General features: G+C 44.8%; 1 pseudogene; it reads right to left on the bottom strand.

Annotated features, from left to right (window-relative positions):
- Nucleotides 1-183: 183 nt before the first annotated feature.
- LOC150050727 (ubl carboxyl-terminal hydrolase 18-like) lies at nucleotides 184-26,853 on the bottom strand (annotated as a pseudogene).
- Between the last annotated feature and the right edge of the window lie 1,106 nt (nucleotides 26,854-27,959).

Here is a 27,959-nt window from a genome sequence, read left to right as displayed (position 1 = left end):
AGCATGAGCCAGATGCCCTGCACAAGCCTCACCGCTCACAAGATTATGCCCCACAACACTGCTATACAAGGGACCAGGCTCCTGTCACATGACCTTGAGAGACAACCCTCCTTCAAATCACATCAGCAGTCACTCGTGGTTATAACTTGATTTAAATTATGATGTAATTGTTTAAATTATTTTTTTCTTTATTGTAGAATCTCCTAGAAGACTTAGCAGATCCCAGGACAGAAAAGGAAATGAATGTATCAGTCTCTGAAAGTCTGCAGTATTTCCATTAGCCTCCACTCTTCGTATAAACCAGAAGATATGCAGTTTCCCGCCTAAAAAGAGAGATTTATGAGCATAGTAAAATTAAACATCTGCGGCAAAAGGACAGCAGGAACGAGGGTCAGCAAGCTTCCAGGCTAGCGGAGCACGTCTTCATCCAATCACCTACCACCCATCTCATCAAGGAGAAAACAGTGACTTGAGAAAGTCACTTCTATGCCCTTGTGAGTTGGCAAATCTTCATCTACCCATCACCTACCATCCATCTCATCAAGAAGAGAACAGTGACCTGGAATAGTCACTTCTATGCTCTTGTGAGTTGGCAAATCTTCATCTACCCATCACCTACCATCCATCTCATCAAGGAGAAAACAGTGACTTGGGAAAGTCACTTCTACGCGCTTGTGAGTTGGCAAATCTTCATCTACCCATCACCTACCATCCATCTCATCAAGGAGAGAACAGTGACCTGGAATAGTCACTTCTACGCTCTTGTTAGTTAGCACAAATCACAGCCAGCCTGATGCTAGATGGCTCACACCTGAGGATCAGAGTTTTAAGCCAGCCTGGACAGAAAAATCTGTGAGACTCTAATCTGCAATAAACTACTCAGAAAAAGCCAGAAGTAGCACTGTGGTTCAAGTGGTAGAGCTCTAGTCTTGAGTACAAAGAAGCTCAGGGATAGCACCCAGGCCCTGAGTTCAAGACCCATGACCAGCAAATTAAATAAATAAGATAAAATAAGGGGCCTGGAGTGTGGCCTAGTGGCAGAGTGCTTCCCTAGCATGCATAAAGCCCTGGGTTCGATTCCTCGGTACCACATACACAGAAAAAGCTGGAAGTGGCGCTGTGGCTCAAGTGGTAGAGCCCTAGTCTTGAGAAAGTGCAAGGGCAGTGCCCAGGCCCTCAGTTCAAGCCCCTAAACTGGCAAAAATAAACAAATAAATATATAAATAAAATAATAAATCAGGGACATGCAAATTATGAGAGTGGAAGTATAAGCCAACTCCAACCCTGTTTTTGGAAAACAACTTTTATTGGAACACAGCCAATTATATTCATTTACGCATTTCTGTACTGTGTATGGCATCCGATGTGTTACAAGGCCAAAGGAGTGATGTGTTACAAGGCCAAAGCGAGTAACAGCTACAAAAACTGTGCCCCACAAACTCTGAAGTTCCTTCTCTCTAGCCATGGTCATGTAAAGTGTGCTAACCCCTGTTCTAAATCACAGAGGAGTCAATGAGCCAAAATGGGCTAAGAACAGGTACCTAAGAGAAATGCTCAGGACAAATGAAAGAATAACAGGAAAAGTAGGTTAGAGGAGAGCATCAAACATAAACACCACCTAATCCATTAATTTTGAATTAATCAAGCCTCCTTCTGTGGCTGAGTATGTCCTCCAGTACCACCGCCGGTGCCACCATGGGCACACATAAAACCTCTCTGCCTTAACTTTCTTCAACTTTTCTCTCTAGTTTCACCTCCGTAGCCATTAAAAGTATGTCTTGATGCTTAGTGAGTGCATGCTGCTATGCCAGACTTGGAAAGATGAGAAGAGTGGTCCTGTCCCCTGGTCTTCTAGGCACCATGGCTCATACTTGTAATCTTAGTTATTCAGGAAGCTTGGACCTAAGAATTTATGTTCAAAGCCAGCAAAGCAAGAAAGTCTTTAATGCCCTCATCTCCAATTACCCACCCAAAAGCAGGACGTGTGGTAGAGAGCTAGCATGAGCTTAAAAGCTCAGGGACAATGCCCAGGACTGACTTCAAACCTCAGAACCAGCACCAAAAATTAAAAAAAAAAGAGTACATGGTCTAATGAGGGGGGGGGAGTCATATAATTTTTTAAAAAATTTTGGAAATAATAAAGGAGGCATGCTCAAGAAGCAATGAAAGCAAAAAAAATAAGATTTCTTAACAATCTGCTTGAGTGCATCTGTAAAGGCTTTGCACAGTAGAGAAGGCCATGCTTATGAAAGCACGAGTAGGCGTTTGCTCAGAGGTTAAATTAGGACGAGGTAACAGAGGCCAGAAACCACATGTGTATGGTTATAGAAGATACTTCTACCTGAGCACTACTGGAGCCTTTATTCTCTGAGAAGTATGGTGCAATGGGATGAATGTTGAATGGTGGACAGAGTGGTTTAGTAACTAGGGAATGCTCAGAAGAAAGGCAATAATTCAGCCATGCAACTTTCATAAAGCTCTGAGAACCCAATGCACCCCGTCATGCATGTGCTTCTCTTACCAGCAGGAGGGATGACTCCCATACGTGCACTGGATGTCTTCCCAGGACACCTGGACGAACACACACAGATGACAGCAGCAGCTAGTTGGTAGCTAGGAAGTATTCAGGGAATTCAGGGCTCTGCAATCTGCCCATTAGACTCCTATAAAGAAGCCCACTGTGATGACAGCTGGTGACACGATGCCCTGTATATCAATGCCCTCTGTAATGTCCTCATTCCCCCAGAGTTTTATCTTGCATCTTTCTAATTTCTGGTTTCATACGTTTCCTATACAGCATAAAACATCAAGGCACTGGACCCACTGGGCCAGAAACCTAAACACTGAAGCAAGCAGACTCTTAGCAATAAACCAGCTGGGCACTGGTGGCTCAGGCCTGTAATCCTAGCTACTCAGGAGGCTGTGGTTCAAAGCCAACCCAAGCAGGAAAGTCAGTGGGACTCTAACACACTACTCAGAAGAAGCTGGAAATGGCACTGTGGCTCAAGTGCTATAGTGCTAACCTTGAACACAAAGAGGATTAGGGATAGCAACCAGGCCCTGAGTTCAAGCCCCAGGACTAGAAAAAAAGCAATAAATCTAGACAGAGGAACAGCTTTGAACCATAGAACTCCCCAGCTCCTACACACAAAATAGAAGGCCATACTTTGTCTTCAACTGTGCTGAGGATTTACTAGCGATGGCTAATTCAGAACAAGAGAACATGTGGATGATAAGCCTCACCCAGCCAACACTGGAGTCATTGAAGCAGAACTATTTTCCATCCACTGCATTCCGTATACAAGCGTATACCGACCAAAGTCGGCCATCCCAACATGGGCGATCACAGCAAAGTGTTGCTACTGCCCTTCAGGCTGGAAGAGACAAGGCTCTCAGTGATTTATCCTGCCTTCCCCAGCCCTAGTCTTGAAGGAAGCATGTTTTGCCATGCATTTGTTACTGCTCTGTGCTAGGCACTGGTACTTCAAAGGTCCTAGAGAAAAGTCCTTGACCTGGAGAATCTCATAGCTACTTAAAAGGAAACCTTATAAACCAGAACTATAATGGCTTCCTCTATATTGGATACATGCATACGGTAAGTAGGGATTGGTCAATCTTTGTCCCCTGAGGAACGTGGAAACCCCCCAAGAAAAGACCTGTTTTAACCCCCAAGAAAAGGATGGATAAAAAGGGAATTTGTTTTGTTTTGGTTTGGGTTTGGTTTTGTTTGAGGAAGGGTTTAGGGAGGGAATTTTGGAGCCTTTGTTTCATCTTGGTCTCTTCTTTTCTTTTGCCAGTCCTGGGGTTTGAACTCAGGGCCTGAGCACTGTCCTTGGGTTTTCTCAAGGCTAGAGCTCTACCACTTGAGCCACAGCACCACTTCCAGCCTTTTCTCTGGAGGTGGAACCAAGGAATCAAACCAGGGTCTCTGTGCATGATGGGCCAGCACTCTCCACACCACACTTCTGGCCGCTTTCTTTCTGCTCTTGTGAGACAAGGTCTTACCATGTAACCCAAGCTGGCCTTGAACCAATGATCCTCTGGCCTGTGACTCCCAACTGCAAAGACTATAGGCAGTGCCACTATGCTTGGTAAAATAAATAAATAAACAAATACTCTGCCTGAAATGCACCTTCGCTCCTGTGACTCACAACAACCTGAGGACCACCTGTCTTCCTCGGTACTCCCCTGGCCTGGCCAGCAATCAGCATCCATTCTCAGATGAGCGCAGTGCTCAGAGGAGGCAGACCTCACTGCTTGAGACGCTGCCCTTCCTCAGCCAGTGTGCACCCAGCACAGCTGCTCACCTCACCCCACAGTGGAAGCCAGGAAGAGACCCAATCACTGGCCTTGGCTGGTAAGAACCTGGACCTGGAGAATTCTTGAGTAGGTACCATCTAACAGCTGAGGGGTTACAGCAGCTGAGCCTGAAGGAAGTCCTGTCTGGTGAGATGGATCCAGAAAGGTGGGGTTACCTCACCTGCTCCGTGGCCTCACTGAGGTCTTGTTGCTCAGTCAGGAGAACATGACTGAGATCCAAGTTCTGAGGGAAATGCAATGAGTGGCAGATTTTCTCAGTCTGAGAATTTCTAATGGAGAATCGCATAAGGTGAATGGTCAAAGTTTGGGGCAAATGCATCATCTTCAAGACCTGCAAAAGCAAAGATCACTGTGAAATGCCAGGGCTGGTGGTTTACTCTTCTTCCCAGGAAGAGGTGTGTAGGACACACACTGCAGGGCTAAAGGCTCCCACCGGGGACTCTGTTCAGCTCCTCCAAGACTCAAGTGACACTTGACTGACACAGCACTGCAGATCTCAGACAAAAGCCATGAGCTTCCCAGGGCTGCACACAGGCCCTTGAAACCCTAGGAGCAGGCGTCTGTCATAGGGAGCTGGTCTAAAACTGGAGAGAAAACCCCACCCGCCACCCACCCACCACCACCTGGCCCCACATTCTCCCTGCCCTTCCACTCTTGGTGAAGCTGCATGGGAAGCCCAGGGATCCTGGCACCAGCCCTACCCGGACCCCACCCCACCATGCATGGTGAAGCTGCATGGGAAGCCCAGGGATCCTGGCACCAGCCCCACCTGGACCCCACCCCACCATGCATGGTGAAGCTGCATGGGAAGCCCAGGGATCCTGGCACCAGCCCCACCCAGACCCCACCCACCACACATCGTGAAGGGCACTGAAGGTGTCTGAGAAGCCTTGGCCAGGAAACCCACAATGGAAGTATTTGAATCTGAGGTGTGAGTACCTAGTTTCCATGTGTCTTCATCCACAGTTATCACAGAACCACTTGCTTTTGTTGGCTAACTCCCTAGGGTGGAAAAACACCGCAGGGTGTCTTCCTGCCCGGTGGAGGGGAACAGGGACAGGCAATGTTAGCAGACCCTTTCCATCAAGAAAGCAGCCCGCCCCCGACGGTGAGGGTTCAAGCTTTGCTTCCACTTTCCCCTGCAGTCTTCTACATAGCCCCCACCTCTACTGCTACATGTGCCAGGATCTTCCATGAATTAGAGGGAAAAAAAACCGGAGGGGCCCTTGTTAGTAGAACAGTATAAGAAAAGTAGAAATACGGGGCTGGGAGTTTGGCCTAGTGGTAAGAGTGCTTGCCTAGCATGCACGAAGACCAGGGTTCGATTCCTCAGCACTCCACATACATAAAAAAAAGCCAGAAGTGGTGCTGTGGCTCAAGTGGTAGAGTGCTAGCCTTGAGAAAGCCCAAGGACAATGCTCAGGCCCTGAGCTCAAGCCACAGGACTGGCAAAGAAAAAAAAGAAAAGTAGAAATAGGAGAGAGAACTTTTTCTGGTCAATGAAATTGACCCTCTAGAGCTATGCAAGTGAAACAGAATTGTTTTTGATATCAAGGGGAAGTGACGCAAACAACAGGGCACTGGCAAAGTGGAGTGTGCAGATTCACCAGGTCTCACCAGCGTTTTCAGAGGTTTTGAGTCCATGTCATACAGGGGAAGAGGAAGGGTCAGCATACAGCTGGTCCTACTGCTCCCTCCACTACAGGTGTGGCAGACCAAGGAATCCTTGACCTGCATTGTGTACAGGGACTGCAGCTTCTCCACCTGTAAGAAGGAGCCAAGGACAGGTTAGGCTGGTGTCCAGAGCTAGACCTGTTAGACTGCCTGGCCCCTCACGCTGGTTGCCCTGCACACAAGGGTGCAGTGGGTTGGGGGGAAGAACACCGGGTTTCTGAGGAACCCTCACTGCACGTGGCATAAACAATGGGGAGAGACTTCTACGGGTCCTCTGACTGCTCCAGCTTCAGGCGCTTACCAAGTCCATATCAGGTATTTGATCCTTAATTAGGTTCCAGAACGTGAGGTAAAGCTGAGCGGCGTCATGCTGGACAAACACTGGTTAGAAAGAAGTAACAGCACAGTAGTGAGGGCACTGGAGTTGTCCCAGGACCAGACGCCCTGACTGCACCAACACTCACCACTTGACTTTTACTCTCTTTCCCTAACTCTGCCAAAGGTACTACCTATGAGCTGCTGAGGACACGAAAAGTATTCTTGGTCCTGAATTGGACAGTTCCTCTTAAACTTATGACACCAGAATGGAACAGGGCTCAAAGTCTGCAACCCATCCACTCTACATGCTCTGAAGGATCTGTTAAACTGGCAGCTGAGATGAAAAGTGCAAAACAGGACCAGCAGAGTGGGAACAGGCAGAGGGGGGCAGGGACAGTGTGAAGGAGGGCAAGTCCAGGCAAACTGGTGTCTGTGAATGTATGAAAAGAGAGTAAGGAAGCCTGCTATTGTTTAAAATGAGGGAGGGCATAAGAAAAGGAATAAAAGAGGTAAATCTGACCAAAGTATATTAAGTATGGTAATGCCATAATGACACCTTTTTGTACAATGAAAATACACTAATAAAAAGGTTGAAATGGCTGGGCACGTGGCTCACGCCTGTAATATTAGCTGTTCAGGAGGCTGAGATCTAAGGACCAAGGTTCAAAGCCAGCCCAAGCACAAAAGGACCTAAGACTCAAGGGGGCGGTAGCCTTGAGCTGAAGAGCTCTGAGATAACACCCAGGCCAAGTTCAAGCCCTATGACCCAGGGGGAAAAAAAGGTTAAAATGAGAAGAAAATAAATTAACTCATTATTTATTAATATTTGCCTTGAATATCCAGTTCTTTACAATGACTTGGTTTTTTTTTTCTTTTTCCAGTCCTGGATCTTGAACTCAGGGCCTGGGCACTGTCCTCGGGCTTTCTAAAGGCTAGCTCTCTACCACTTGAGCCACAGTACCACTTCCAGCTTTTTCTGTGTATGGAACCCAGGACTTCACGCATGCTAGGCAAGCACTCTACCACTAGGCCATGTGCCCAGTGTGACTTGAACTTATAAAGGCCTTTCAGAAATTCCAGAAAAAGAATCTTTTTCAGAAGATTCTGGGCCTACATATATAGCAAGCAGCAATAAGTCCAGCCTGAAGCACTCAGGCTGACAAAGCAAAGTTAGGTTCTGGAGAGAAAGGACAACAAAAAAGAATAACAATGTATTTGGGCAGTGGTTCATTTACTTATGGGCATCCCTCACTTCTTTATTAAGTGGAGAAAAGGAGATAAGTCAGGGCCAAAGAGAAAGACTGCTGAAATTTGTCTGTGCATACACATACACACACTGATCTCAATGACTTTCTGCAGTATTGCTCTAGTCCCAACTCCCTTTTTATCAAACCAGTGCTGAAAATTAAAGCTGTAGGTTAAAATCCCCAACCAAGTGTTTCTAAAGTACCAGCAGCTAGGCATAGAAGGTATGTCTGCCTTGGCAGACTGAGGCAGTAGAAAAGGAGAGAAGGGGGAGGGGAAGAGAAAGGAAAGGAGCAAATGTCCAGACCCCAACCCAGGCCACCTGAACATAGATAACTGAAGATGACACCAAGCATTTGTACATTTCTTAAACACTCCTGCCAGGTTGAGACCTGAGAATCGTGGTTCACAGTCAATCCCAGGCAGGAAAGTCTGTGAGATTCTTAGCACAATTAACTATCAAGAAAGCTAGATAGAGCAGGAACCTTGAGCACCAAAAACACTCAAGGGCAGCACCCAGGCTCTGAGTTCAAGCCCCAAGACAGACAGACAGACGCACGCATGCACGCATGCACACACACACACACACGTGTGTGTGTGTGTGTGTGTGTGTGCGCACATGCCCTTAAGTGATTCTAATTTGTAGCCCAGAATACGCAGGAAAGTATTTCCCTATTCTGGCAATTTATGACAGAAATCTCTGAAAGTCCAGGTCACTATGAAAAAATAAACTAATCCACAATTTTATGACCACAAATAAAAGTCTTACCTCTTCAGTATCTTTGTGAAGTCCAGGTTCATAATGAATACCTGAATCAGGGCGTGAGGACAACAAGTCTCTCCAATGTTGAGTACACCAACTGGGCCTGGAAAGGAGCAAGGAAATAATGCCAAAGGAAAGACAAAGAATTCATCAAAAATCAGATGTTTTTCTAGAGCTTACTAAAGCCATGAAATGTGAAATTCTCTCTGAGATACAAAGAATTCACTAGGGAACCTTTAAATAATTAGGAGAGAAGATATCAAGTATGAAACTTTGGAATGCGAACTGATGAGGTAAGTTTGACAAAAACAGATATCACAAAAAGTATTATTAACTGCAAAGAAGTAGTGCAAGCATTTACAGAAAGAGAAAATTAAAAAAGCAAACATTAGGGCTGGGAGTTTGGCCTAGTGGTAGAGTGCGTGCTTAGCATGCATGAAGTCCTGGGTTCAATTCCTCAGTACCACATACACAGATAAGGTTGGAAGTGGTGCTGTGGCTCAAGTGGTAGAGCTCTAACCTTGAGAAAGCCCAAGAACAGTGCCCAGGCTCTGAGTTCAAGACCCAGGACTGGCAAAAAAAAATTACTGAATGCTTATCTGAGGGATTCCTGGGTCCTTGGGGCTCTGAGACAGGAGAAATGTCAGCCTGTCTGTATCTAACTCCAGTGGAAGAGTCCCCACCACAGAGATGGGGAGGAAGAACGCCAGGCACAGTGGCTCACACCTGTCATCCTCGCTACTAGGGAGGCTGAGATCTGAAGGTCAAGGTTCAAAGCCAGCCTGGGCACTAAAAACAGTGAGACTCTTATCTCCAATTAACCTCTAGAAAACAGGAAGGGGGCTGTGGCTCAAGGGTAGGGCGGTAGCCTTGAGCTGAAGAGCTCAGGGACAGTGCCCAGGCCCAGAGTTCAAGCCCCATATCCCACAAAAAAAAAGAAAGAAAGAAAGGAAGGAAGGAAGGAAGGAAGGAAGGAAGGAAGGAAGGAAGGAAGGAAGGAAGGGAGGGAGAGGAAGGAAAAAACAAACAAACAGGACAGCTCTGAGTGAGGAAAGTTCACCTGCTGCAACATTTCTAGTCAAGTGATGAAAAGCCAAAAACAACTTTAGGGATTATTAGCAAACCTGACACACTAGCAACCAATCTCCCAGCCATAAGCTCAGCTGCTCTCAAAGATGTGCCCTTGAAAAAGGGAAGAATGTAAAAAAAGAAAGAAAAAAGTAAAGAAAAGAAAAAAGGGGAGAATGCAGGTGATCTCAAAATTCCTGTGGAAAGGGCTTTGGTGCCTATCAGAGGAAGACATAAAAATGTGAAAAGCTTAATATGTGGCTATTAGATCCAAACAGTACAAGAGCGAAGACTCAATATTTGCATCCCCAATGCTATGGACACAGTATTGGAAATATAAACACAACTACATAGACATAACTATGACTCTATAGACATAATGTTGTATTACATAGATTAATATGTATCTATGACATACAAACCCTTAGCCTAATTTTAATTGTGTTCTAAAATCTAAGTGCCACTGATTGTATATAGACTCCCTTCTTGAATACTTATTTATTAAATATGTCATTTGAAATACATAAAAATCAATGTTAATAAATTATTTAATAAAAAATGTAAAATTAAATTAAATTTTAAAAATGTGAAAAGCAAGGGGAAGTACAGCTCCCAAATCAGATTCCAGCTCCCAAGTCAGCAGGAGCACCTTGCATCTAAAGGGATTTGCCCACAGGTAACAGGATGGCTACTGTCTGCCACACATTCATTGAAAGCAATGTCACAGGTTAATTCACTCAGTTCTTCCAACCTGCTAGGCTAGAAACTGTCAGCTCCATTTCAGACATAGAAATTGAAGTACAGGAGACAAGGACCTACTAATCACAGGCTCTGAGGCTTCAGAGTACTGTCAGTGAGAAAAATGTTGCTGCACAGTGAGAAACAAAGAAATGAGGCTCTCCTGACCGTGAGGGTAGTCCCAGGGTCTGAGATGTTCTCTTAGCTGCACTCTTCTTTCTCTCCATGCTGCTGTCTTCATCTGCCTCGTTAAGTGCCGGGGCCAACCAGCAGCAAACCAGGGTTCGCAGATTGGGGTTCCTGAAATAGGGGACAAGGACTAGGAAGAAAAAGAAGAGAGACAGACACACTAGGTCCGGGATGTCCGCAGTCCAGGCAAAGACTGACTAGACTGCCGCGTTTATTTTCCCCTCCCCCTTCTTCCCTCCTCCTCTCCCAGGGAACCTCCAGGTGTTACATTCATATGGTAATTCTCAGGTCATTTACATAGAATAGGGCCAGAAAGCAATAAGACAATATAGCCATCATCTGATGCAAGTCAAGGTACAGTTTGATTCCACTCTGGCTCCCAACATGTCCCCCGTTTTTTATTTTAAAAGAAACACAAGTGCAATTTTTACTCTTTTCTATACCCCTAATTTATCCTGTCACATTTTCCAAAAATGACTTTGGTCCCTTGGTCCAATGGGGATTTGATGGGCGGAGATTCAACTTCCGTGACTTCTTCAAGCTGACTCAGGGGCGCCGTCTCCACGCTTGACCAGGGACCTTAAGAAGCCCAGCCTGTTTTATCAAGGGGTTGCAAGGATTAGACACCAGGAACAACAATCTACTCCAAACTAGAAATCATACTTGACATTCAACAACTGCACAAACCATCCTTGGCCACAACAGCGCAGCCTACCTAGCACCCATTTGCAAAGGCTTTTTCTTGATTGTCTGGGGAACTAAATTTCTGCAACCTTAACAATGCTTCAGTTGTCAGATCTAAACAGATTAATAGAGACACAAGCCTCAGATCCACAAACTTTTCCTGAATTTGTGGCTTGTGTCAAAAATAAAAAATAAAAATTTTACTCAATTAGGACTTTAAACTACCCACTATCACAGAAGATTGACAAGTTCCTGCCCAGTTATGAAAGGCACGGGCATTAGTAAGGCATGCTTACAAACTATTCTATGACCTCCCGGCTCTGATTAATTTGAATGGCCAAGCACAAGTGACTCTAAGATCTGACACCAACTCTGCCATCCAAGCAGAGGCTTTCCTGTCCCGGTAGTGTCTCTCCACACAGGGATAAACATCCCATTGGCATTTCACTTTGTTGGTTGCTGGATTTGAACTCAGGGTCTGGGCGCTGTCTCTCAGCTCTCCAGCTCAAGGCTAGCGCCCTGCCACTGTGAGTCCCGAGCTTGGTGCTTGAGTGCTTCCCCCCAGCTTTTCAGCTCAGAGCTAGCACTCTGCCACTTCGAGCTCCAAAGCAACTCTGTCCCAGCATCCTGCTGGCAGATTAGACACCACAGTCTCACAGGGACTTTGCTTTGCCCGGGCAGGCTCAAAACTGTGGCTTTCAGATCAATGAGTCTACAAAAGGCCACTTTACTCCAATTAGAAGCAACAAGGTGGTCAATACAGAAATAGTCTCTAAGCATGATCTTACCTGGAACTTGGTGAGGGCCAAACTTACATCTGAATGAGGATCTGCTGTCCTTCTCCATGGGCCTTCTGGAGATTGCTATAAAGTAACTTACAAGAGTAAGCTGAAATAGCAATTAAGCAATTACTTTGGTAGTCCTGATTTTCCTTTTTTCTCTTTCTTTAAACATTTAAGACAATTTCACTTTCAAATATTGTTTAGAAACCCATTTCCAATGTTCTTAAAACTTTTGCTGATACTGGCTTAAACAATCAACACCTTAGCCTTTATTTGCAATTGAAAAACCTTTAAGGGCACAAAGAACTCCTTCTGCCTTCAGGCCCCCTAGGGCTCAAGTCACTCCTCTTGCCTTTTAGAAAAGGGCTTTTTTTTTTTTTTTTTTGCAGTTTAGATTACTGTCTTAAACTCCAACAACAATTTAAACTCAAATAACAGTTTTTCCCTAATGCAAGAACTATAGACATCAGTGCACCAAAAGTCTAGGTCTGGACTTAGTTTCCTCTCTTTTTTTTTTTTTTTTTTTTTTTTAAATACACCCAATAGCATGGAGATAAACCTTTAAACATTCCTTTAAAATACTAATCACATTATCCACATTTTACCATCAGATTTGCAAGAAAAGACAGACAGGCAAAATTTCTGACGTTAATGAACAATTTCACATTTAAATCTCTAATACATGTTTCCAAACTTTAACTTAAAGTAATAAATCCCAAATTCCCTAACATCTCTGTGCTAAACAGGATACAATGTTTACAATGTAAACAGTTGTATGCCTTGCAATAAAATGCAGATTTCAGGATCTAGAAAAATATTTACCAGTTTTTCTTTAAGACAATGCAATAATCCTTTGAGACATAGGAAACATTCAAACCTACTAATTTTCTTGAAGTTTAGACTTAGATTTACCCAATTGCTTTTGTGTTTCAAATGAGCTCAACCATTGTTTTATACAGCATGCTGACAATTTAACCTTGAACATGTTCACTCACACCCATTCGTACACACATTCATACTCAAAGATCTTAAAGCGCGCAAAATTAATATCGGCCGTTCATTTTCCGGAAATTTTAGTACCATGAGGGTTTTTTTGTTGTTGTTGTTTTTTGTTGTTTTTGTTGTTGTTGTTTTTGCAAAGCTTATTCTTGGAGGTGACAACCAGGTTTTTTGTTGTTGTTGTTGTTGTTTTTGTTTTTAAACAAAGCTTTCTAACAAGGCAACTTAGCTGAAATTTATTCTTCCAGAGTTTGTTTCTGATATCAGACATATTACTTTTTGCAGATGAAAGTTGGGTGGGAGTCTTAAACCTAGGAGAACTAAGACAAGTCTGTGTCCTGTCACCAAGTGTCTCTAGACTGTCACTTCAGCAGGTTGTAGGAAAAAGGAAACTGAACGAAGCCTGCAGCTGCTTTGTCTGGCCTCTGCTCACCTCAGCTGCAGCGGATTGGGAGGGGCCATACAGGCCCAGAAATGTTCAAATAAATAACAAGGATGTGTGCTTGAGTACGCACAGAAAAACCATAAGGATCCATACTTAGAAATGGTACCAATTTTAAAGACAAAACTGGACAAGGAAAAATATGTAACACGAACAAGACAAACGGAGACTTTTAAATAATCAGACATTGACATATAACAAGAAAATTGGACTCAATCAGATACACTTAACACAAAAAACATGAGCTCAAATGAATGTTTTCACCAAACAGTTATTTTTAGATTTAGACATGTCTTGCTGGTGGGACTCTCAGGTATGCCTTGTTATTGACAAGAAACTCAGAAGGGGAGGGGGGGTCAAGGCGTCCCTTGACCACCCAGGCCTCTGTTTTAGGCCCACAGTGCACCTTTTCAAACAAACAAACAAAAATAAAATAAAATAAAATAAAATAAAATAAAACGCTGACATACAAGGGGGTCGGCCGACTTCTACTTACCTCTGGAGGCCTTTGCTTTTCACCTGGGCATCTTTTACAAAAAAGGTTATTAAGAAGAGGGCTGGTAAAGACAAAATAATGTCACATATTAAATTGTGTAGAGTCAATAAATATGTTAAAAGGTCCCTACATAATAGTAAAAGGAGGAGAAACATAGCTCATATGAATGTGTGGAACAAGTGGATCAGTAGCAGTCCCGATTGACATGCACAAATAACTCAGGTCCTTCCCACGTCGCAGGATGCACCACTGGAGGGTTGGGGGTGTAGGCCCAGTGAGTCACTGCTTGGATGGCCACTGTCACTCTCCACGATCCGAACGCAGCATTCAGGCAGCCAGCGGGCGTCATTTTCTCCTTGTGAAAAAACACATACATGCCCTCGACCCCAGGTTAGAACAGGATCGGGTCCATGCCAAGCACCAGTTAGGGGATCCTTCCATTTTACTAAGGCAAAAGGACACTGCGCTCTTTTTTCCCAGAATCGCTGAGCAGCAGATAAATTATTTGAATCCAAATTCAAAAAATTTAAAACAAATAAAGCATGATTAAGTATATTCACAGGGGTAGCGGGATATGACTCTCCTTTCTGTATTTTAGCAATTTGATGTTTTAATAATCCATTAGCTCTCTCCACGATGCCTTGACCTTGAGGATTGTAAGGAATGCCTGTAATATGAGTGATATTATAGGAATGGCAGAAGGATTGAAATGCTCGGCTTGCATAGCCAGGGCCATTATCTGTTTTTATTTGCGAGGGAATCCCCATCTCAGCAAAGCATCGAATGCAGTGAGAGATACAATGTTTAGTGGCTTCCCCAGCAATGGGGGTGGCCAAGATAAAATTAGAATAAGTATCTACAGTAACATGAACATATTTTAATCGGCCAAATGATGGAACATGCGTGACATCCATCTGCCAAATGTGATTAGAAAGCAGTCCTCGTGGATTTATGCCTAAATGGGGGGCTGGTGAAAAAGGGACACAGTTGGAGCAAGTCTTAACTATTTGCCGCGCGGCTTCTCTAGATAATTTAAACTGTCGGCGCAAGGCTCGACTGTTTTGATGATGGATGGCATGTGACTGCTTAGCAAGTTCAACCTGAGTTAAGTAAACTCTGGTGGCGGAGTCAGTAACTGCATTGCCCTCACTTAAAGGGCCAGGAAGATTAGTGTGAGCTCGAACAAAGCCAAAAAAACAGGGGTGGTTGCGAGAACAAAGCAAAGTTTGTATTTGGCGAAATTGGGTCTGAATATTGGAGTTAGTAGTTCCAATAAAGGGAACAGTTTCTATGACTTGAAGAGCACGAATTACATATTGACTGTCTGAGTATAAGTTAAAGGGCTCGTCTTGTAACAGGACGAGTGCTTGTAAAACAGCCTCTAATTCCACCTCTTGGGCGGAGGAAAAACCTGTAACCCAAGATTGAGTTTTCCCATTAATGGTCAGAGCAGCCGTTCCATTTGAGGATCCATCTGTAAATACCAAAGCGGCAGAAGATAAAGGCGAGGCCTGTACTATGGAAGGAAATAGAAACGTATGACACGCAGCAAATTGGAGAAGTTTGTTAGACGGGTAGTGATGCAAAATTTTTCCCGTATAATTGGCCCAAGCAATGGCCCAAGAATTGCAATGGGCGAATAGCCAATCTTGTTGTTGTAAATTATATGGGACACAGATAAAATGAGGTTCCTGACCTAAATATTTACGGGAATCCACTCGGCACATGTGTATCAGATTAGCTACCAATTCGTAGTAGGGGGTCAGCACTTTGCCGGGTGTTGATGGTAGATAAAGCCATAAAAGTGGGCCATCCTGCCACAATACAGCAGTTGGGGAGTGAGAAGTAGCTAAAATATAAACTCCCCATGGTTTAGAATAGTCACAATAGGTCACTTGTTGCTGGGAAATTGCCTTTTCTACAATTTGGATGGCCCTCCTGGCGTCAGGATTTAATTCACGCAAGGATGTAGGGTTGGTATCTCCTTTTAAGAGATCAAAAAGGGGTTTTAACTCTCCTGTGGAGAGCTTTAGATAAGGCCGAAGCCAATTTATATCTCCTAAGAATTGCTGAAAATCATGAAGAGTTCTTAAGTGGGAAGTTTTTAATTGTATTTTTTGGCTTTTAAAATAGTGTGGGCCTAATATATGGCCTAGATATGTAAAAGGGGGGTGTTCCTGAACCTTTTCAGCTGCTATTATAAGGCCAAAGAGGCTCAGATCTTGCTTTAGTTGTCCAAAGGCTTGTCGTACGACGATAGGGTCAGAACAAGCCAACAAGATGTCATCCATATAATGAACAATATAAACAGAAGAAAATTTTTCACGAGTGGAAGAAATGGCTCTAGCTACAAAACTTTGACATAAAGTTGGGCTATTTGCCATGCCCTGTGGGAGCACAAGCCAGTGATATCGCTTCATGGGTTCTTTAAAATTAACAGAGGGGACACTGAAGGCAAAGCGCTTACAGTCTTGAGGCGCCAGGGGTATAGTATAGAAACAATCCTTCAAATCTATAATAATCTTATAAGTATCCTTTGGGATTGCCATGGGTGAAGGCAAGCCAGGCTGTAGGGCCCCCATCAGTTCCATTGTGGCATTTATTTTTCTCAAATCCTGTAACAGCCTCCATTTACCTGACTTTTTCTTTATAACAAAAATTGGAGAATTCCATGGAGAGTTAGAAGGGGCCACATGCCCCAAGTCCAGCTGTTCCTGTACCAGCTGCTGTACTGCAATGATCTTTTCTAGTGAAAGAGGCCACTGTTCAACCCATACCGGTTGTTCAGAGAGCCAATTTATGGGATCAGCATGAGGGGGAGGGCAAACGACAGCTCCCGTCAAGGGATACCCCAATCCTTGTCTCGTAGGGTGAGACTGGGGTTGGAGTGGCTCTAGCTCCCCCTGTGCTGCTCGGCCTAGTCCCCTAAAGGGGAGGAGGCCTTGATCAAGTAACTGCTTAGTGACCGCAGCACTAGGACTAAACATATACACTCCCATTTTTTCCATGATATCACGACCCCATAAATTAATTGGCAGATGATCCAAGACAAATGGCTGAAAATGACCAGAGTGCCCTTCCTTATCTCTCCAAACAAGGATCGCACTGCTCTGCTGTGGGTCAGTTGCTTGCCCAACCCCCTGTAGGGAAGTCATAGAGGTTGTCAGGGGCCATTGGGCTGGCCAATGTTTTTTAGATATCACAGACACATCTGCTCCAGTGTCTAATATTCCTTTAAAGGGCTTTTCTTGTATAAATATAGTCATCTCAGGCCTCTCTTGTTTTATGCTTTGTACCCAATAGATATCAGAAGATCTAAATCCTCTCTGTCCACATGGGGAATTAGCAGTCTCCCCGGGAGGTAAAGGCACAAGTATTAATTGTGCTAATTTTTGACCGGCTGGGATCGATACCACGTGTTTCGGGGCAGAGGCCATAACTTTGATTTCTCCAGTAAAATCCTGGTCAATTTTGCCAGGTGTAATCTGTATCCCTTTAAGGGCTGAGCTACTTCGCCCTAACAGCAATCCAGCCACTCCCGGGGGAAGGGGGCCGAAGACCCCCGTGGGGAGAGCTTGTGTCCCCATCTCTGGGGTCAATACTGAGCAGGTGGAGGAACAGAGGTCCAATCCTGCACTTCCTGGGGTGGCACGGAGGAGGCCGGAGACTGATCTTGGGGGGTTGTTAGAAGATGCACTTGTGGCCGAGAAGAGGGAGGGACTGCCCCATGGTTTTGCGGGGCCAGGGGCTGGCCCCTCCTCCAGTTTCCCGAAAGCGGGCGGCCATTGCGATCTGTTCTTGACCTGCAATCTTTAGCCCAGTGCCTCCCTTTACCACAGCGTGGACATGTGCCAGGTGATTTTTCTCTCTTTTGCCTGGCCTGGCGTGGGCATTGCGTCATCCAATGTCCTATTTGTCCACAAGAGAAGCAACGCCCTGGGGGTCTAGCATCCCGAGAATGCCGCTGACCTCTATATTTTAGAGACTCACTAACAGTCTTTCCTTGAGGAGCGGCGGCTAAAGTAAGGCCTTGTACATGGGAGGGTCCAATATCAGCACACAGTGAAATAAAGTCCGTGATTCCTCCCTTATTCCTATGGGGTCTGATAGCTGCCTGACAGGCGGCGTTGGCATTTTCATAGGCTATGTGTCTAACTATAATCTCCCTTGCATTCTCATCTTGTACTAGGCGGTCTGCAGTCTCCATTAATCGAGACAAAAATTCTAGATAAGGCTCATTTGGTCCCTGTTTAACTTCTACTAGATTTTTTGTACGATTGGAATTGCGTAACTTTTTCCAAGCCTCTCTCGCCGCAGCATTTATTTGTAAATAGGCCTCCTTTGCATAACCCAATTGATCTTTGGTGTTTTTATAGGTTCCCTCTCCTAACAACTGATCAACAGTGTAAGGCAGGTTCTTAGACCTATTTGTTTCAATTTTAGCCCGACACTGTGCAGTGAACTCTGTCTCCCATAATAAGTACTCTCCCGCACTAAGGCATGCTCTGGCAAGCCGCTTCCAGTCATTTGGGCATGCAATACCAGCACACGCGGCCTCCAATATTACTTGAGTAAAAGGGGCAGTTGGCCCATATTGGGAGCAGGCATTTTTTAAATCCTGTAATAGTTTAACAGGAACAGGTTGATGGTATACTTGTTCATCATGATCAACTAAACTAGGGAAGCATCGAGGCCCTGAAATACCTTCCCTCTCTCTAGCAGCCTGAGTCAGGTTTAATTGCGATTCACTGTGCCTGGTTGTAGTGCCTGTTAAAAGGGACTTGTTGCTAGGGCCTTTAGGCTTGCCTAAAGGTTGAGAAAGGGATTGAGGCCGTAAGGCTGCAGCCGGAGGCGGTGGGTGTGAGGGGTAAGGTTTAGAATCAGACACCATAGTGGCCTGAGGGTCATATTTCTTTCCTACTTCTGGGGGGGCTCTCTGCTCTGTCCCCATTTTCGATAGAAAATGTAGGATTTCTTCTAACTTCTTCTCCATCGTAGCCATTCGGCCCTCCATTGACTCATCATAACTTTCCTCCTTGATATTCAAACCTGAATTCTGATACTCAATATCTACTGGTTGTTGTTCCCTTTTCAAAATCTCACTTAGACTCTCTTGGGCTGCGGCATATGGCTCAGCCTCAGGTTCTTCAGAAGGGTCCTTTAACTCATAAAGTTCCCTTAATTCAAGATTAAGTTCAGCATCTTCATGTAGAGGATCTATGTATTTACTTACTAAATTCCATACAGTAGTAGCCTCTACTGGGGTCTTTTCGGGGCCATATACATCATAATAATCTTGAATTCTTTTTCCTATCCGCTGCCAGGCTTTTTGGAATTCCTCCTCTATAGACCTCGGGCATGCCTCCTTGAGAAACTGTAGGAAGCTCTGAAGCACCCCCTCTTCCACCCACGTTCCGTGGGCTTCAAATAGGCCTGTTAAGATCGGTAGAAATAACCCATGGCTATTAGCTTGACCCATAATTTTTACTCCTGACTATACTCTCTTAATAGTCCTACGATGTGTTACTCACCACAGGGAGGGGTCCTTCACCTTCGTCCCAGATTTTCAGGGTCCCTGTTCGGGCGCCAGATGCCGGGGCCAACCGGCAGCAAACCAGGGTTCGCAGATTGGGGTTCCTGAAATAGGGGACAAGGACTAGGAAGAAAAAGAAGAGAGACAGACACACTAGGTCCAGGATGTCCGCAGTCCAGGCAAAGACTGACTAGACTGCCGCGTTTATTTTCCCCTCCCCCTTCTTCCCTCCTCCTCTCCCAGGGAACCTCCAGGTGTTACATTCATATGGTAATTCTCAGGTCATTTACATAGAAGAGGGCCAGAAAGCAATAAGAAAGACAATATAGCCATCATCTGATGCAAGTCAAGGTACAGTTTGATTCCACTCTGGCTCCCAACAGTTAAGTTCTCCTGGGCAATGCTAAGACTCAGCCAGGATTGACTGGCAATTCTTCCTCAGGAACCCAAACACCTTGCCCATTAGTAATCACCCTAAAATCCCCAGGCCAAGGATGCCTGGCTGGTACTCAAGACACCACAATTTTACCACCAGCAAGGGTTTCCATGAGCCAGGGACAGAGGAACTTCTGTGAAAACATATAGCAGAGAGGTAAGGACAACATCTTTCATTCAGTTCTGATTCCCAAAGAGTTGGCTCTCAGAGAGGGTAGCCCCTGTGAGGAGCTGGAGCACAAAACTCTAAATTTGGAAATACCATCAGGCTGGACACCAGCCCTTAGACCCTCACATTTCCATTTGTTCCTGCTCAGAATGAGCTGCCATTTCCCAACACTGAACCACCCTCCCACCCCTGTATCTCCACTTCCAACATTAGCCATAGGGTCCAGACCAGAGTTGTATCCATGTTCCTCACACTCAAACCCTGCCAATCATAAGGGCTGTCTATCACACCAGACTACTGCTGCTGGCAGAGTCCTTGCTCTCCACACCATGGGCTGCCTGGAATACACCTACAGACGACCAAGTCCCGATACAGTTCCTGCCTTTGGAAGACATGGAAAGTCACACAACGTCTACATACATGCTACCCATGGTATGAAGACTTTGGACTGACACATGAAAGCCCTACATGGGGCTTTGACATTGTTACTCAGCAAAGATACAGATAAAGACAATGTAGTAAGGATATACAATGAAATAGATTACTAAGTGATCACAATAATGAACTCCTGTCATCTGTGGCAATGTAGATAATTCTAGATGACATAATACTAAGTGAAATAAGTCAGGTATAGAAAGACAAATACTTAAAGTACTATTTATATGTAAAAGCTAAAAAGAAAAAACTAATGTCTCCAAAGGACAGAACAGAGGTTACCAGAGACTGGAAAGCATAGAGGGTGAGGAGTGATTGATTATTAGTGAGGAAAAGGCACTGATAGATCCAATAGCTTCTAACATTCTATAGCAGCGTAAGTGGCATATTTCAAAACAGCTAATATTTCCAGTGCAGTAGAACAATACTTGAGGTGATAGAAATGCCAGTTACCCTGGCCTGATCATCCACATTGTACAAAATTATTGAAATATTAAACTAGATTCCTTAAAATAAATTCATGTGCAAATTAAAATATCCAATAAATATTTTAAATATAGTTGTAAACCACTGTTCCTCTTACAAAGCTCAAACTATAGGACTTTAACTAAAGTAAGAATGCTGGCAGGCAGAATCGATCAGCAGAAAACAGGATAATACCAACTAAGTGGGCAAGTGGGATGGCCGGCATCTCAAGAGGGGCAACAGAAAGGTTCCAGCTGGCTGCAAAGGACCTCGGGGAAGGCAGGAGATCAAGAAAGGAAGTGAAACTGAGTACAGCTGAAGGATATGACTGTGTACACATCCACCAGAGAAGAGGGCTAACTCTTAACATGCACCTTACCCCTAACATGTACTCAAAACCTAGCAAGTATCTCTTACATACACACTAACATTTAGCCCCCAATGTACTCTAACACATACTCTAACATGTACCCTAACATACTCTAACCCTAATACATATCCTAACATGTATCCTTATCACCAACACATACAGTAACAACTATCCTAACACATCCTCTAAACCATACAGGAACCCTTACATACACCAAAACATCCACACCTTTTGTATCCTAACACACTCTAACATATGCCCTGAAGATTTACTATAACAACATATACCCTAACAAGTATCCTAAACTTCTACTGATGCCTAACCCAACATGTTGCCTAACTCAAAACATAACCATCACCCTAACACATGCTCCAAAATGTACCCTAAATGCATACTGTAAAACTTAACATGTGCCCTAACAAGTACTCTAACATGTACTGCAATTCCTGTATGTACCATGACAGGTACCCTAACATGTGTCTCAAACATGCCCTAAGGTTTCCTAACATGGACTCAAAACACTAACTCATATGCGAATAAATACCCTAACACAAAATCAAACCCATATATGTACTGTTACATGCACTGTAACATGTATTCCAATTGAACCTAAGGTATTCTCTAATAGGTATTCTCTAATGCCCCCTGGATGTAGCCTAACACACTCTAACCATAAAACTAAACCTGACACGAATATATACACCCTAACATGGACCCTAACCACAAATACATATTCTAACAAGTATCCTAACATGTACTTCTAGCATACCCTAACATGTTCCTTAATCCTAACATGTGCTATAACACGCACTTTAACATATCCTAACGAACATTCTATTCACACAAGTACCTGTACATGTACCCTAACAGGTATCCTAATGTACTGTAACACATAGCCTAACATGTGCCCTAACCCTAACAAAGGCCATAACCTTCAAAGATACCTTATCAATGACCCTAACTCTTACACATACCCTAACATGTACCCCATCACACACCCTGACACATATTCTAACACATACCCTAACCCATGCTCTATAAACACTGACAAATATGGTAATGAGAACCCTAAGATATAGTGTAAACCATAATTACCCTTACATGTACCCTAACTCGTACCTAACGCAACCCTAATATCCTAACCCTAATCCAACCCCTAATATCTTTACACATACCCTGACCTCAACATGTATCCAATATGTACCCTAACCAGTAACACATGCAGTAATAAGTACCCTAACATATACAGGTACCCCCGATGTACCCAAACACATGCTCTAACATTAACCCTAACCAATACCCTAACGTATGTCCTAAAATTAATGCATACCTTAACATGTACCCTAACCACATCCTAAATAGTTCCTTAGCATGAACTCTAAGACTAGGTACCCTTACAAGCACCCTAACATGTACCCACATGTAACCCAACACATACCCAAGCATGCCCTAATATTAACCAAAACCACAACACTAACCAATACCCTAACAACACGTACTAAATGTAACCAATGCACTAACACATATCCTAACATGTACCCTAAATTTAATACCTATCTTGATATGTACCCTAACCACTAATACATACTCTAAACTATATATGCACCTAACATGTACCCCAAATGCATAATGTAACACATACCCTAGAACTTGCCCAAATCCTAATATGTATCCTAACATGTTCCCTAACATACACTCCATCATGCATCTTGACTCTTGCCCATACTCACACCTTTGACATGTACCCTAACCCATACCTCATCATGTACCTCACAATATACCGTAACATTAAAATGTACTTTAAATATTAACATGTACCACCCTACCTAACAAGTACAAATATCCTAGCAGTACTTAAAACCACCCTTACAGGCACCCTAACGTGTACCCCCAAGTGTACACTAACATACACTCTAATATGTGTCCTATCCCTTAACAGGAATCTTAATCCTAATATTCCCTAGCACATACCATAGCTGTAACATGTACCCTAACATATACCCTAAACATGAAGTACATACAGAATCAAGTAGCCGAACACACACTCTAAATCGCATAGGTGCCCTTACATGTACCCTAGCATGTACCCAAAACCTACCCCAACGCATACCCTAACATGCACACTAAACCCTAACACTTACCCTAACCCTAAACAGGTACAATACACCAAACATTATCTTAACATGCTCCCTAACATGTACCCTGCTATACACTCTAACTCTACCATACTCACACCTTCACAGGTGCCCTAACCCAAACTCATACTGTAACAAATTGCCGTAATGCACCACCAATCTTATGCCTCACCCTAGACCATCTTCTAGCCCCGATCCATATGTCACTGCATAACTCACACTTTGTCCAATCCTAACCCACTCCCAGAACCTACATAACCCCTTTCCTAACAAGTTCTCTGCTCCTCACCTGATCCCTAACACACTTTGAAGACCACTGCAGAACATATCCAAAACCCTAACCCATCCCATAAAGTTCTTCCTCACACGCTCCCTGACCTTCAACCTTTCCTGAACCCTTATGAGAGCATTTTCCTCCACGACATCCCCAACCTCACATTTTGTCTACCACATTCCCTATACTCTGCCACAACCCTAAACCTGACCTGTTCCACAATCCAAATGCTAATCGTTTCCACAACGATGACCAGATCCGTAACATTAACCCATTCACTAAACATAATTCCCTATCGTTCTGTAACACTTAACACTAACCCTGACTTACTAACCTGCTATGTAAGGATAACAGAAAACCCACTACTTGCTCGAACCTGTTTCTGAACCATGACTACAAAATTCATTCTAACTCCCATGCTGAGTAACCTCAATAGCCCCCAACCTTAACTCTACCCTTCACATCAACCACCCTACACCTGAACCCTAACCTCAATCATACCAACCCTAAACACGGTAGCCCTAACAACCCTAACCATGTAACATCACCACTGACACTAAAAACACTATTCCTTAAGCCTACTGCTCCTCCCCTAGCTTTGAGGGGTGGGTTGGGGTTGCTGAAATGTGTTAGGAACACACTTATGCTACTGATTGGAGTTAGTAAATGGTTTAGGATAAGGCCTAAGATTGGTGGGTGGCTTATGATACATGTTAAGATTATGGTCCCCTAAACAAATCCTGACCCTACTATTAACATCAACAAGTCTATACTGAACCCTAACTTAAACCATACTAACCATAATAGTAGTAACCTTAACAACTCTAACCCCTACCACCACCCCAGATAACGAACAACCTTAATTCTTTAACCTACATCCCAACCCCAACTTAACTGACACCACAGTGTCCTGCATTCTTGGAGGTAGGGCTTTTTTCTGTTTGTGGTACCAAAGAATTGAACCCAGAGCTTTGTGTATACTAGGCAAGCACTCTACCATTAGGCCAGTCCCCTGGCCCCTCTGCAGTTGGTCTTCTGACACTGGGAACATGTTCTCCTCTGAGTGCACACAGGCAGAGGAAGGCAACGCACCAAAAAGGCCTTGTTAAAGATAAACAAGACCTGGAAGGTCTGACAGAGAAGGAAAAGTGCTAATATATGTCTTCTGCTTCCCTCCAAAGATTCTTATTAGAAACTTGACAAAACCCCACTTCTGAGGCATAAAATGGAGGGCTTAGTGTGGAGTTGCTGACCTAGCCTGTGGAGAGCTGTGAACATAATACCACTGGAATTCACCCATGCAAATTGAAATACCTTGGAATGCCTGATAAAAATGTATGTAAAATGTATATAACGAAAAAATAAGCATCTGTCACACATCCCCTCACTCCCTAACCCCCATGCCCTATACAGGACATTGTGAAAGCTCAGTGAAGACTCAGAGATAAGGATACAGACTTAGGATGGACCTGCTGTGGCAAAAGGTGTTCTGACAAGTACCAGCTTAACAAGCAGGAAATCATAGGCTGCCCTTCCTCACACATGCCTTCACGCCCTTCCCCAGGCCCCAGAATGAACATCAAAGTATAGTTGAAAACTTGATGACACTTGGAGAGAAGCCAGAGGCCTGGGCAAGGCATGAGTTCACCAGAACAAGTTCTAATGGAGTCCATCCCCAGCACCACAAAAATAAATAGAAAGCCTTTTTTTTTTTTTGAAGACCCTGACCTTTATCACTCATCACTGTTACTATTATCAGAGCTACCACCTGCTGAGTGCTTCTACCACAATGAGCAGAAATGAAATCCTCATCTCTTGAGTATTACCCAGACATAAAGAGACAAAACGAAAAACCTTTAATACAAGGTCTACCCCAGGCCTGTACAACTCTAATATTGTACCATTCTTTCTATAATAAAATTTAAGTAGCAAACTCCATTTCCCATTTTTAGCAGCATAGACTCTGACATGGACTGGCACTGACAGCAAAGCTGTGAGTGTCCACAGTGAGTGACAGAAAGGAACTCCCTCTCACCTGCAGTAGAGTCAACATTCTCCCAGGCAGCTGCTCCCCCAAGGACATCACCTACTTCTTTCAGCTTTGGATACTTCTGGTTTGTTACCTAACAATAAAAACAAGTCTTCAGAATCCAAGTCAGCAAACAGTACCCACATAAGCTACTAAATCAGGAGGACTGCCCTTAACTGTCCACTCTGCTTCCTTCTCTACACAAAGGGAGGGATGGGTTCCAAATGAAAACAAAGCTCCTGCTCTCACAGAGCAGCATGCTCCACTGGAAAGCGAAGGTTCAGCTCCAAGCAGGAGAGAGGCTCAGCCGGCTGTTAGGACCACTATAAAAACTAGAGAAAGCTCCAGAGCTGGAGTGGGAAAGAGCTTAGGTGTGGCCCGGGATTTCCTCCTAACTTCTAAGATACTTTTAACCCAAAATGAAGTGGAAAAGCCCATCTATTTACTATATGAGTTTTCAAACAAGTCACTCTTAGCTCCTTTCTTGGGTTTATCAGACATTCCTGAAATTTTAGAGTTACAGAAAACTCATCTTCCCATAACTTCAGTACTCTAAACTCGCATCACAGCTGTAAGGTGCAAAAAAGAATGAGGTAGGAGCTGGACATTGTGGAACATTCCTATAATCCCAGTTAGGCAAGAAACAGGCAAATTCCACCATCCATGCCCCCTAGGCAAAAAGCTTGAGACCCTACCTGAAACAAATAAAGCAAAATGCCTAGAGGTGCCTCGTGGTAAATCACTTGCTTAGCAAGTGCAAGATCCTTGAGATCAATCCCCAAAATGTCCCCCCCAAAAGGTACTATCACCTTGCGGAACTCCCAAATAGTAAACTGGAACTAGCCGGGAAACCAGATTGACCCCATCACAGTGCGCGCGGTGCTTCCAGAGCCCTCCACGTCCCGGGCAACGCGCAGACCGCGCAGGAGGAGTCCCCGTGGCGGGGCACAAGGCCAGCCAGTTTGCAGGAGGAGTCCCCCCAGTCCCGAGGCGGGGTGCAAGGCCAGCCAGTGCGCAGGAGGAGTCCCCCCAGTCCCGAGGCGGGGGAGGAGTACCCCCCCCGCCCTCCCCCGTCCCGAGGCGGGGGAGGAGTACCCCCCCCGCCCTCCCCCGTCCCGAGGCGGGGCGCAAGGCCAGCCCAGCTCCACCGCCTAAAGGTGGCGCTGCAGTAGAGCGCTAGCCTTGAGCCGAAGCTCTCGGGGGTTGAAGAAGAGGGCGCTCACCTTGCCGCCTGGTGTGCATGCTGGAGCAGGTGCTGCGGGTCCCGCTCCACCACGAGTCCAGCGGCATCACTCCAACGAGGCAGAGGTGCGCGCAGCAGCTCCGTGTACGCAGACCCTGGGCCCCGCGGCCGCTCCTCCTCGCTGTTCTTGCCGGTCGGTCTTTCCCATTGGTCCCTAACCCTCACCCTAACCCTGACCCCTGACTCTGAGCCCTAACCTAACCCTAACCCCCGGACTGTGACCCCAAACCCTAACCTGACCCTAACCCTCTGTGACCCTTGAACCCTGATCCCTGACTCTCGAACCCTGACTTTGACCCCGACCCCGAACATAATTCCTAACCCCTAACCCCAATCCCAACCCTAACCCACTAACCATAACCCTGCCTGCTATCCCTGACCCTGACTCCTAACCCCCCACCCTGACCCTAAACTCTACCCCTAGGATTCAGGTTGGGGAGGTGGGGCCCCACTGTAAGAAGGGCTCTGGGTGGGCCTCACGGGGGGCACAGTATCTAGCAGAGACTTGAAGGCGGTAAGGAAGCATAGGCTGTGGAGAACATCACAAGCAGAGCTCCCCTATGGCCGCCGTGGGGTAGGAAGAAGGTATTGAGGGAAGTAAAGTTGGAGCCTAAGACCCACCGGAGGACACTGGCTCAATTCATAGCTTTCAGTGGAACCCATTTGAGATGCTCTGGTGATTACTTTAAAGGGATGTCATTGGTCGTTGTATTGAGAACAGCATACCGGGGGGAGGCTGTGAGCCAGGTGAGGGGGCTGTGCAGGAGGAGGTGGTGGCTGCAGTGGGGAATCCTCTTTCATGGAACTATTGCATTAAAGTCTTCTATTGCTGTCTCTTTTCTGCACCTCCCCCAATCCCCACGGTTCAACAGCTTTCAGTGAATTTTCTTATACCGTCTTCACAAATAGACACATTTTATTTTGATATTATTCACCCTCCATGATTCTTTCCATTTCCCTCCTTCTCCTCATCCCCCTAAACAGGCCCACAGTTACAACCATGTTACATTCTAAATCTTGTTTTTTACAACAGTAGTACATAATTCTTTGAATTATGGCATATAGGTTCACAATGAGCAATAAGGAATAAGTGTTCTAGGAGATCATTCTTCAAGACAACAGAAGCTAGTCACAGGGCTTCATGTCTCAAGAC

Source organism: Megascapheus bottae, chromosome 18, assembly GCF_031878675.1.
Source record: "Megascapheus bottae isolate mThoBot1 chromosome 18, mThoBot2.hap1, whole genome shotgun sequence".
NCBI classification, from domain to species: domain Eukaryota; kingdom Metazoa; phylum Chordata; class Mammalia; order Rodentia; family Geomyidae; genus Megascapheus; species Megascapheus bottae.
The sequence above is the reverse complement of the archived record's forward strand: the minus strand, read 5'-3'. Positions and strand labels throughout refer to the sequence as shown.